This window comes from Bufo gargarizans, chromosome 1 (genome assembly GCF_014858855.1).
Source record: "Bufo gargarizans isolate SCDJY-AF-19 chromosome 1, ASM1485885v1, whole genome shotgun sequence".
Classification (NCBI taxonomy): domain Eukaryota; kingdom Metazoa; phylum Chordata; class Amphibia; order Anura; family Bufonidae; genus Bufo; species Bufo gargarizans.
This window is the reverse complement of record NC_058080.1, coordinates 284,845,239-284,858,355: the sequence shown is the minus strand read 5'-3', so window position 1 is coordinate 284,858,355 and position 13,117 is coordinate 284,845,239.

The window sequence follows — 13,117 nt, the reverse complement described above, 5'->3', positions numbered from 1 at the left end:
GATGACACATTCCCTTTACGTTTTTTTCCAGGACCACTCTAAGTTCCCAATCCACCCCTGCGTGCCAGGTCACTTTCTCAGTGGTAGTTCCAGGATCACTATCTGCAGGTAACATCTGACGGGTGGGAGTGCTGGTTGTCGAACCCCTACCAGTTTGATATTGATGACCTATCCTGAGGATAGGTCATCAATATTGTTAGCCCGGTAAACCCCTTTAACAAGGAAACTTTGTACTCAAAAGAAAATGTAAGTGATTTTAAAGGGGATTTCTAGAATTACAATATTATATTGATGACTTAAGACAGGTCTTCAATATCAGATTGGTGGGGAGTCTTTATAAGCACTGCAAGTACTAGAAATACATAGACCCAACCAATCTGTCTTTTCCTAAGGATAGACTATCGGTATTGTAGCTCTGGGGAAAAAAAACAACTTTGCTATAAATGACATATACCTATTAAAAAGAATGTGCCGGGTACAATTTCATATACAACCCTGTTTAAACCTTATCTTTTTAATCCTCCCAGTCTTGCATCAGAAGGACACTTATTACATTACAGAATAGTGGCCAGTTGCATTGATATCTACTGTAATACGTATACAGCATTTCTCGTTCAATCTCCAGGCGCTGTAAAAGGGCAGCAGAACAGAATATTTAAGCAGGAAATGCTGACTGATATCATGCAAAGCAATGACACAATTCATTGATTGTAGTACATAGGATTGCATATATATTACAAATCTAGATATACATTAAAACGGTTTCTCACGAGCTATTTAAGTAATCTTATATAGTCAGTTAAGAGATTATTGCAGGGCGGTAGCCACCACCTTTTCCAGCAAAAAATACCAGCCAAGGTTATGTTTTGGGTGAGGCTTACCACAAGGTGATCTATTCAACACCAATTGCTTCTTTATACTTTTTATGGTATTTTTTAAACTAACTTTTCCTGTCATTTTAAAAATAAAATGCATTTTATACTGTGTTTTATTATACATTTTTACAATTTATTTTTCGTTGATGTGTCCCCAGTATGCCATAATGCCCCCTAATATGCCCCTTACATAAGAAAAATAAAAAAGTCAATACTCACCTAGTTCCTCCAATGATCCTCACAGCTCACCCTGTGCTCCCAGCAGCAGGCAGGATACTGTCACATATCGCGCTGCTGGGCTGTGTAGGGGGAGCACAGGCTGATTCCCGAACCTGCATCCTCCTCCTACGCAGCCCAGCAGTGGGATGACTGCATAGTATATGCTGGGGAGCGCCAGCAACTGAACTGAATGGTGAAGCAGGAGTGGACGGCTTTCTGCTTCACCATTTCAGCAACCTATGGATGCATAGACAGCTGAGAGCAGGACATACTTCAGCCATTCCAGAACTGTGGGACAGCCAACAAAATCTGGGAATGTCCCGCTAGATCCAGGAAGGTTGGGATGTATGTATGCCCCCTAGTTCACCTAGTCAACATTCCCATGATATTGAATACAATGGTGAAGCAGGGGGCTGTTAGCTTGTTGCAGTGATATCACGATGCCTGCTGAGCCTATCCAACGAACAAACCAGAGCAGATCTCCAAATAAAGATCTGCTCCCAGGGGCGGACTGACCATAGACCCTACAGGGAAATCTCCTGGTGAGCCCATGCCCATAGGGCAGTCTGACCACTCATGATGGCCGCCAGCTGGGTATATAAGAATCTGATGATCTCAGCATTAATTAATTCTAGGAGCATATACACCTGGCCTAGCCCCAGGATGGCCATACAGTTGAATACTGCTGTAGAAGTAGTAATATTTTGCGTTGCACTGTGGTATTTGATTCTGCTGAGGGAGTGTATTGTGCTGCACAGTAGTATTTGGTTCTGCTGGGGCAGGATATTGTGCTGCACTGTGGTGTTTGGTTCTGCTGAGGAAGTATATTGTGCTGCACTGTGGTATTTGGTGCTGCTGGGGCAATATATTGTACAGCACTGTCGTATTTGATTCTGCTGGGGCAGTATATTGTGCTGCACTGTGGTATTTGTTCTGCTGGGGCAGTATATTGTGCTGCACTGTGGTATTTGGTTCTGCTGAGGCAGTGTATTGTGCTGCGCTGTGGTATGTGGTTCTGCTGTGGCAGTATATTGTGCTGCACTGTGGTGTTTGGCTCTACTGGGTCAGTATATTGTGCTGCACTGTGGTATTTGGTGCTGCTGGGGTAGTATATTGTGCTGCACTGTGGTATCTGGTTCTGCTAGGGCAGTATATTGTGCTGCACTGTGGTATCTGGTTCTGCTGGGGCAGTATATTGTCCTGCACTGTGGTATTTGGTGCTGATGGGGCAGTATATTGTGCTGCACTGTGGTATTTGGTGCTGCTGGGGCAGTATATTGTGCTGCACTGTGGTATTTGATGCTGCTGGGGCAGTATATTGTGCTGCACTGTGGTATTTGATTCTGCTGAGGGAGTGTATTGTGCTGCACAGTAGTATTTGGTTCTGCTGGGGCAGGATATTGTGCTGCACTGTGGTGTTTGGTTCTGCTGAGGAAGTATATTGTGCTGCACTGTGGTATTTGGTGCTGCTGAGGCAATATATTGTACTGCACTGTGGTATTTGATTCTGCTGGGGCAGTATATTGTGCTGCACTGTGGTATTTGGTTCTGCTGAGGCAGTGTATTGTGCTGCACTGTGGTATGTGGTTCTGCTGTGGCAGTATATTGTGCTGCACTGTGGTGTTTGGCTCTGCTGGGGCAGTATATTGTGCTGCACTGTGGTATCTGGTTCTGCTAGGGCAGTATATTGTGCTGCACTGTGGTATCTGGTTCTGCTGGGGCAGTATATTGTCCTGCACTGTGGTATTTGGTGCTGATGGGGCAGTATATTGTGCTGCACTGTGGTATTTGGTGCTGCTGGGGCAGTATATTGTGCTGCACTGTGGCATTTGATGCTGCTGGGGCAGTATATTGTGCTGCACTGTGGTATTTGATTCTGCTGAGGGAGTGTATTGTGCTGCACAGTAGTATTTGGTTCTGCTGGGGCAGGATATTGTGCTGCACTGTGGTGTTTGGTTCTGCTGAGGAAGTATATTGTGCTGCACTGTGGTATTTGGTGCTGCTGGGGCAATATATTGTACAGCACTGTCGTATTTGATTCTGCTGGGGCAGTATATTGTGCTGCACTGTGGTATTTGTTCTGCTGAGGCAGTGTATTGTGCTGCGCTGTGGTATGTGGTTCTGCTGTGGCAGTATATTGTGCTGCACTGTGGTGTTTGGCTCTGCTGGGTCAGTATATTGTGCTGCACTGTGGTATTTGGTGCTGCTGGGGTAGTATATTGTGCTGCACTGTGGTATCTGGTTCTGCTAGGGCAGTATATTGTGCTGCACTGTGGTATCTGGTTCTGCTGGGGCAGTATATTGTCCTGCACTGTGGTATTTGGTGCTGATGGGGCAGTATATTGTGCTGCACTGTGGTATTTGGTGCTGCTGGGGCAGTATATTGTGCTGCACTGTGGTATTTGATGCTGCTGGGGCAGTATATTGTGCTGCACTGTGGTATTTGATTCTGCTGAGGGAGTGTATTGTGCTGCACAGTAGTATTTGGTTCTGCTGGGGCAGGATATTGTGCTGCACTGTGGTGTTTGGTTCTGCTGAGGAAGTATATTGTGCTGCACTGTGGTATTTGGTGCTGCTGAGGCAATATATTGTACTGCACTGTGGTATTTGATTCTGCTGGGGCAGTATATTGTGCTGCACTGTGGTATTTGGTGCTGCTGGGGCAGTATATTGTGCTGCACTGTGGTGTTTGGCTCTGCTGGGTCAGTATATTGTGCTGCACTGTGGTATTTGGTGCTGCTGGGGTAGTATATTGTGCTGCACTGTGGTATCTGGTTCTGCTAGGGCAGTATATTGTGCTGCACTGTGGTATCTGGTTCTGCTGGGGCAGTATATTGTCCTGCACTGTGGTATTTGGTGCTGATGGGGCAGTATATTGTGCTGCACTGTGGTATTTGGTGCTGCTGGGGCAGTATATTGTGCTGCACTGTGGTATTTGATGCTGCTGGGGCAGTATATTGTGCTGCACTGTGGTATTTGATTCTGCTGAGGGAGTGTATTGTGCTGCACAGTAGTATTTGGTTCTGCTGGGGCAGGATATTGTGCTGCACTGTGGTGTTTGGTTCTGCTGAGGAAGTATATTGTGCTGCACTGTGGTATTTGGTGCTGCTGAGGCAATATATTGTACTGCACTGTGGTATTTGATTCTGCTGGGGCAGTATATTGTGCTGCACTGTGGTATTTGGTTCTGCTGAGGCAGTGTATTGTGCTGCACTGTGGTATGTGGTTCTGCTGTGGCAGTATATTGTGCTGCACTGTGGTGTTTGGCTCTGCTGGGGCAGTATATTGTGCTGCACTGTGGTATCTGGTTCTGCTAGGGCAGTATATTGTGCTGCACTGTGGTATCTGGTTCTGCTGGGGCAGTATATTGTCCTGCACTGTGGTATTTGGTGCTGATGGGGCAGTATATTGTGCTGCACTGTGGTATTTGGTGCTGCTGGGGCAGTATATTGTGCTGCACTGTGGCATTTGATGCTGCTGGGGCAGTATATTGTGCTGCACTGTGGTATTTGATTCTGCTGAGGGAGTGTATTGTGCTGCACAGTAGTATTTGGTTCTGCTGGGGCAGGATATTGTGCTGCACTGCGGTGTTTGGTTCTGCTGAGGAAGTATATTGTGCTGCACTGTGGTATTTGGTGCTGCTGGGGCCATATATTGTACTGCACTGTGGTATTTGATTCTGCTGGGGCAGTATATTGTGCTGCACTGTGGTATTTGTTCTGCTGGGGCAGTATATTGTGCTGCACTGTGGTATTTGGTTCTGCTGAGGCAGTGTATTGTGCTGCACTGTGGTATGTGGTTCTGCTGTGGCAGTATATTGTGCTGCACTGTGGTGTTTGGCTCTGCTGGGGCAGTATATTGTGCTGCACTGTGGTATTTGGTGCTGCTGGGGTAGTATATTGTGCTGGACTGTGGTATCTGGTTCTGCTAGGGCAGTATATTGTGCTGCACTGTGGTATCTGGTTCTGCTGGGGCAGTATATTGTCCTGCACTGTGGTATTTGGTGCTGATGGGGCAGTATATTGTGCTGCACTGTGGTATTTGGTGCTGCTGGGGCAGTATATTGTGCTGCACTGTGGTATTTGATGCTGCTGGGGCAGTATATTGTGCTGCACTGTGATATTTGGTGCTGCTGGGGCAGTATATTGTGCTGCACTGTGGTATTTGGCTCTGCTGGGGCAGTATATTGTGCTGCACTGTGGTATTTAGTGCTGCTGGGGCAGTATATTGTGCTCCACTGTGGTATTTGGTTCTGCTGGAGCAGTATATTGTGCTGCACTGTGGTATTTGGTGCTGCTGGGGCAGTATATTGCGCCGCACTATGGTATTTAGTTCTGCTGGGGCAGTATATTGTGCTGCACTGTGGTATTTAGTTCTGCTGGGGCAGTATATTGCGTCGCATTGTGGTATTTAGTTCTGCTGGAGCAGTATACGGTGCTGCACTGTTGTATTTAGTTCTGCTGGAGCAGTATATTGCGCCGCACTGTGGTATTTAGTTCTGCTGGGGCAGTATATTGTGCTGCACTGTGGTATTTAGTTCTGCTGGGGCAGTATATTGCGTCGCACTGTGGTATTTAGTTCTGCTGGGGCAGTATATTGTGCTGCACTGTGGTATTTGGTGCTGCTGGGGCAGTATATTGTGCTGCACTGTGGTGTTTGGTTCTGCTGAGGCAGTATATTGTGCTGCACTGTGGTATTTGGTTCTGCTGGGGCAGTATATTGTGCTGCACTGTGGTATTTGGTGCTGCTGGGGCAGTATATTGTGCTGCACTGTGGTATTTGGTTCTGCTGGGGCAGTATATTGTGCTGCACTGTGGTATTTGGTGCTGCTGGGGCAGTATATTGTGCTGCACTGTGGTATTTGGCTCTGCTGGGGCAGTATATTGTGCTGCACTGTGGTATTTAGTTCTGCTGGGGCAGTATATTGTGCTGCACTGTGGTGTTTAGTTCTGCTGGGGCAGTATATTGTGCTGCACTGTGGTATTTGGTGCTGCTGGGGCAGTATATTGTGCTGCACTGTGGTATTTGGCTCTGCTGGGGCAGTATATTGTGCTGCACTGTGGTATTTAGTTCTGCTGGGGCAGTATATTGTGCTGCACTGTGGTATTTGGTGCTGCTGGGGCAGTATATTGTGCTGCACTGTGGTATTTGGCTCTGCTGGGGCAGTATATTGTGCTGCACTGTGGTATTTAGTTCTGCTGGGGCAGTATATTGTGCTGCACTGTGGTGTTTAGTTCTGCTGGGGCAGTATATTGTGCTGCACTGTGGTATTTGGCTCTGCTGGGGCAGTATATTGCGTCGCACTGTGGTATTTAGTTCTGCTGGGGCAGTATATTGTGCTGCACTGTGGTATTTGGCTCTGCTGGGGCAGTATATTGTGCTGCACTGTGGTATTTAGTTCTGCTGGGGCAGTATATTGTGCTGCACTGTGGTGTTTAGTTCTGCTGGGGCAGTATATTGTGCTGCACTGTGGTATTTGGCTCTGCTGGGGCAGTATATTGCGTCGCACTGTGGTATTTAGTTCTGCTGGGGCAGTATATTGTGCCGTACTGTGGTATTTAGCTCTGCTGGGGCAGTATATTGTGCCGTACTGTGGTATTTAGCTCTGCTGGGGCAGTATATTGTGCTGCACTGTGGTATTTGGCTCTGCTGGGGCAGTATATTGTGCTGCACTGTGGTATTTAGTTCTGCTGGGGCAGTATATTGTGCTGCACTGTGGTGTTTAGTTCTGCTGGGGCAGTATATTGTGCTGCACTGTGGTATTTGGCTCTGCTGGGGCAGTATATTGTGCTGCACTGTGGTATTTAGTTCTGCTGGGGCAGTATATTGTGCCGTACTGTGGTATTTAGCTCTGCTGGGGCGGTATTTTGTGCTGAACTAAGGCATTGTTTGCCACTGGCTACTTCTGTTAGCCCTGCTTCTGCTAGTTTAGATTTGCCTACAACATAGGCCCACTTATTTTTTTTCCAGGGCCACCTAAAGTTCCCAGTCCACCCTCCGGTCTAGTCTGTCCAGTGGTTAAGCGTGGCGGGTGCAACACTGCATCATGACTGCCTGCGCTACACTATCAGTTATAGCTGGAGCTCTCTGTTCCACCATTATATTCAACGGTATCAGCTCCCTGAGGACACCAGGTGCAGTTGAAGTTGGTGCTGCTGCAAAATACTGACAAATTACGGTACACTACCAGTAAAAAAACGTTTCACTGGCACCAGCCTCCGGTTGTAAATATCAGCTGGTCTGGTGGTTTTCTGGTTGGGTGTCAACTCTACCTGCTAAACAAGGGTGTAGCTAAAGTGATACAGAGCTAGCACCAAAGCCCTGGTGTCTGAAGAGGACCCCAAAGTCTCCCTGCCAAATAACACTTCAGTATTAGGGTCCATTCACACATCCGTACGTGTTTTGCGTATCCGCAAAACACGGATACTGGCAATGTGCATTCCACATTTTGCAGACCGCACATCGCCGGCACTCTTATAGAAAATGCCTTTTCTTGTCCGCAATTGCGGACAAGAATAGGAGATGTTCTATTTTTTTGCGAAATGTAAGTGCCGATCTGCAAATGTGGATGCGGACAGCACATTTCGGCCCCATTTAAAATGAATGGGTCTGCACCTGTTCCGCAAAATTGTGGAAAGGATGCGGACCCATTTTGCGACGTGTTAATGGACCCTAAGACATACAGATGTACGTAGCAGGTGTTGAAGTTAAATGTAACTTTATTGTGCTGGCTTAGTTTAATAATGTGCAAAGCTTCCAAAGCACTGTCGGGATATCGCGATAACACGGTAACCCGCTGATGTCGGCTCTTGTTACATCTGTATCACATGCATTCCACAGGGGTCTAATGGGGTCAAGACTTTACAGATAGAATCTTTTTGACCCTGAGTGGTATGTGTGGCTCCGCACCCAACCAGGAATCAGGCTGATGCAGTTGCAAGTGGGAAACAACAGCTTTCCTGATCTCACAAGAGGCAATGAGCCTCGCTACAGAGTCTCCTTCTCCACGGTGATGCTTAGGTGATCTGCAGATCTGATGATTAGTACCTCACATCTCCACTTGTTAGCTGGCTAAAATGCAGGAGTATGGCTGGATTTGTCTCCAGCAGCAACTGCTCCTCTCCACACACTTTCTCTATACTAATGAATTTAGGTCTGCAGAGCATAAGGACCAACATGATGTCCTTGTGCACTTAGCAGTATATAATACAAGAGCAATAATAGAGCTGTCCACTAGGTGGCAGAACAACCTGAATGCAATTTACAACATACACTTATACAGTGCCATACATTTCTATCACATTGCATGGTTGCATGCCCATATCAATAGTAAATTCTTTACTGTCCCATGTGTGGCTTACTCTCAATGTTCATCACATTGAGGACAAGGGAATATGCCTTGCCCAGAGTGGAGACATTTCCCACAGTTAAGACAGCTGTGTCCAGGGCCTGTGCAATTGGTGCATTTCATCCATCTTAGGGTACTTTCACACTTGCGGCAGGATGGATCCGACTGTTCACCCTGTCTGATCCGGCCTTCCGCTGTTTCGCTGTGTCGGGGACCGCCGCTCCATCCCGATTGACTATAGTACGGCAGTTCGCGGTCAGAGGCCGCCGGACTAAAAAGTCGGACATGCAGGACTTTTAGTCCGGCGGCCTTTCGGCGTGCACTGCCGTACTGCACCGGAGCGCCTCCCCCGTCCCGATTATAGTCAATGGGGACAAAGCGGCGGTCCCCGGCACGGCAAAACAGTGGAAGGACGGATCCGACAGGGTGAACAACCTGTCGGATCCGTCCTGCCGCAAGTGTGAAAGTAGCCTTAGTGCAATGCCAGGGTTGCTAATTAATATGTGGGGGAAATGTGGGGGGGGGGGGAGCATCTGATATGGGAGTGTGAGGATATGATATGAGGGTCTGAGGATCGGATATGGGGGTCTGATATGAGGGTCTGAGGATCTGATATGGGGTCTGAGGATCCGATATGAAGTCCGGGGATCTGATATGAGGGTCTGAGGATGTCACAAGTGGGTCTGAGGATCTGATATGAGGGGTCTGATGATCTGTTATGTGGGTCCGAGGATCTGATATTAGAATCTGATCTTGTCACGGTCCCTGCCATGACAGAGGCGAGAAGATCTGAGAGACCTACTGTATGTGTGACAGACTTTCAATCATATATAACATTTAATATAAAGAAGGCGAGCAGTAAGGGACGTGGCAGTGGCCATGATGCTGATGGTGCACGCAGAGGCTGTGGCCCAGAGCATGGTGAAACTGTGCCTGCTGCCAGAGCACAAGAAAAACAATCATCCACGATACCTAGCTTCATGTCCCAGTTTGCAGGGTGGCGCAAGACACCACTCCTGAAGTCAGACCAGTGCGACCAGGTGATCGGTTGGATTGTAGCAGATAATGCTTCCAGTCGGTTAAGCACTAACCTGTCTTCCACCAAGTCCAGTCTTAGTAGCCAAGAGTCTAGTCTGCTCAACCCAATCCTCACCATGATCCTCCTTCCTCCCACCATGGAGAGTCTTGGCAAACAAGTGGTCCCACACTCGTATATTCCGAGGAGCTCTTTTCAGCACCATTTCTTGATTTGGCCCTCTCGCCAAGCACGCTTGAAGAGGGACAGATCTTGTGCCCTGATTCCAAAACTCTTGAGCATCCACAATCACAAGAAGATGACAGTGGGGATCGGCAATTACTGTTTAATGAGGTGGATGATGATGAGACACAGTTCCCAATAACTCAACGGCAATTACTGTCTCAAGAGATTGATGAAGAGGATGAGACACAGTTGTCAATCACTGAGGTAGTGGTTAGGTCAACAAGTCAGGAGGATGAGCAGAGTGAGGAAGTGGAAGAGGAGGTGGTGGACGATGAAGTCACTGACCCAACCTGGGAAGGTGGAAATCCGAGTGAGGACAGCAGTACAGAGGGGGAGGGATCTTCTGCACTGCAACAGGCTGGAAAAGGCAGTGGGGAGGCAAAAGGGAGAAGGCGGGCCACAACAGGCCCGCAACTGTTCCACAGAGCCCCTCCTTGCAGAAATCTCCCTTGCCAAGGGGTAGGTGTTTTGCAGTCTGGCGCTTTTTTGCGGAAAGTGCGGATGACAAAAGAATAGTAGTTTGCAACCTGTGCTGTACCAAAATGAGCAGAAGCATGGACACTAGCAACCTCACCACCACCAGCATGATCCGCCACATGGGACAAACGCCTGTGTCCACAATCTGTGTCTGCGGGTCACACCACTGCCTCCTCTTCCCCTGTGTTACGTGCTGGTTAATCCGCTGTCAAAGGTATAGGCCAGGATAAGTCCCGCCCTGCACCTGGACATTCACAAGCACCATCAGCGACCACATCCACTTCCGTGTCCCAGCGCAGCATCAAAATGTCCTTACCCCAGGCATTTGAATGCAAGCGCAAATATCCAGCCACCCACCCACAGGCCATAGCACTAAATGCGCAGCTTTCCAAATTACTGGCCCTGGAAATTTTGTCATTTAGGCTTGTGGACACTGAGGCCTTCCGCAGCCTGATGTTGGCGGCCGTCCCGCATTACGCAGTCCCCAGCCGCCACTATTTTTCAAGGGGTCCCATGCCGCCTTACACGATTTGCCCCGTAACATCACACGTGCCCTGACCAACGAAGTTACTGGGAAAGTCCACTTAACTACGGACACATGGACAAGTGCATTCGGCCAGGGACTCTACATTTCCCTGACGGTACACTGGGTGAATGTTGTGGAGGGCGGGAGCGTGTCATACCCTGGGATGGCACAGGTGCTACCGACATCAAGGATTGAGGGCCCTTATTCCATCAGGCTTTTCGCCACCACCTATGATAGTAGCTCCAACCCCCACTTTTCTGCCTCCCTTCTCCACTTCCACCTCCGAATTATCCACGTGCAGCACCAGTCAGTCATCAGTCGGTAGCTGGAAGCAGTGTAGCACTGCAGTGGGGAGGTGGCAACAGGCCGTGCTGAAGCTGATATTCTTAGGGGACAAACAGCACCCCGTCGCAGAGCTGTTGCAGGGGATATGTGACCAGACTGTTGTGTGGCTCTCGCCACTCAACCTAGAACCAGGCATGGTTGTGTCTGATAATAGCCGAAACTTGGTGGCGGCTTTGGAGCTCGGGAAGCTCACACCTAGCCCACATCTTAAACTTAGTAGTTCAGCGGTTTCTCAAAACCTACCCCAATTTGCCTGAGCTACTGGTGAAGGTGTGCTGCTTGTGTGCTCTTTTCCTAAAGTCATCGACAGCTTCAGCTGGTCTGTCAACGCTGCAGCAGCGTTTGAAATTGCCAGCTCACCAGCTGTTGTGCGACGTGAGCAAGCGTTGGAACTCTACGTTCCACATGTTGGTCAGGCTTTGTGAGCAGCAGGGGGCAGTAGTGGAATACCAGCTGCAACATGATCGTCTCCTTTCCAGTCAGCTTCCGCTATTCATAAGCGTGGAGTGGGCATGGATGTCTGACCTCTGTGAGGTTTTAAGAAACTTTGAGGAATCAACACAGATGGTGAGCGGCGATAACGCTATTTTCAGTGTAACCATCCCACTTCTGTGTCTACTCAAACGCTCGCTGCTCACAATTAAGGATGACGCTTTGCATGTGGAAGAGGTGGAAATGGGGGAAGACATTACACAGGGTGATAGCCAGACCACCCTCAGTTCGTCTTCTCAGCACGAATTGGACGATGAAGAGGAGGAAGAGAAGCAGGAGACGGTTGCCTCTGCTACAGAGGGTAGTGCCCATGGAAGTTTAAGTCCACCTGTTCTGCATGGGTGGGCAGAAGAGGAGGAAGAGGATGAGGAGATTGAGAGTGATCCTCCTTATGCTGACAGCGAAGTCTTGCCTGTTGGTACTCTAGCACACATGACTGACTTCATGTTAGGCTGCCTTTCCCACGACCCGCGCATTATACGCATTTTAGACAACACAGATTACTGGTTGTTCACCCTTTTCGACCCCAGCTACAAAGAGAACTTCTCATCTCTCATTCCTCTGGTGGAGAGGACGAGCAAACCGGTGCAATACCAGAAGATCCTTGTTGAAAAATTGCTCAATGAATTTCCATCTGACAACACTGGCGGCAGAGTCCATAGTTACTTGGCCAACTGAGGAGGGGAGACACGGGGAACACACATAAGTTCCAACATAGGCAAGGCAACACTCTCCAAAGCCTGGAACAGTTTCATGACCCCCTGCCAGCACCCTCACCCTGATGTGTGGCCTAGTGTCACAAGGAGGGAAAAATTTTGGAAGATAGTGAAGGAGTACATAGCAGACCGTGTCAGCGTCCTCAATGATCCCTCAGTGCCTTACATCTACTGGGTGTCTAAGCTGGACACGTGGCACGAACTGGCGCTCTACGCCTTGGAGGCGCTGGCCTGCCCTGCCGCCAGCGTTTTGTCTGAGCGTGTATTTAGTGCTGCTGGTGGCATTATAACAGATAAGAATATCCGCCAGTCAACTGAAAATGCTGACAGGTTGACTCTTATAAAAATGAACAAGGCCTGGATTGACCATGACTTCTCGACTCCTCCAGAGGAAAGCTGATGAACATAAAGGCACTTTAAGTGTGTTGTTTATAATGTACTGAATACACTGCATTCCCATGCACCTCTTCCACCACAAACAAGGGTATATGGTTGAATCTTCCTTTTCTCAACCTCCTTCTCCTCTTCCATCATATCAACATGTTTATTTGTTGCATATAATGCCCTCGCATATATGCCCTTCGCATATAATGTTTTACAGGGTCAGCTCAGCTGCAGGCCCTCATATAATAATTTTTAGAGGGTCAGCTCACCAGCAGCCCCTCACCTACAAGGTTTTACAGGGTCAGCTCACCAGCAAGCCCTCACATATAATTTTTTAGAGGGTCAGCTCATCAGCAGACCCTCGCATATAATGTTTTACAGGGTCAACTGTCACCACCAGACATCTGAGAAGCTTTGCTTTCGTTTTCTCATCTCGTTAGCCTCTCTCAGCTGTCATGTAGTTGCACTGATTGC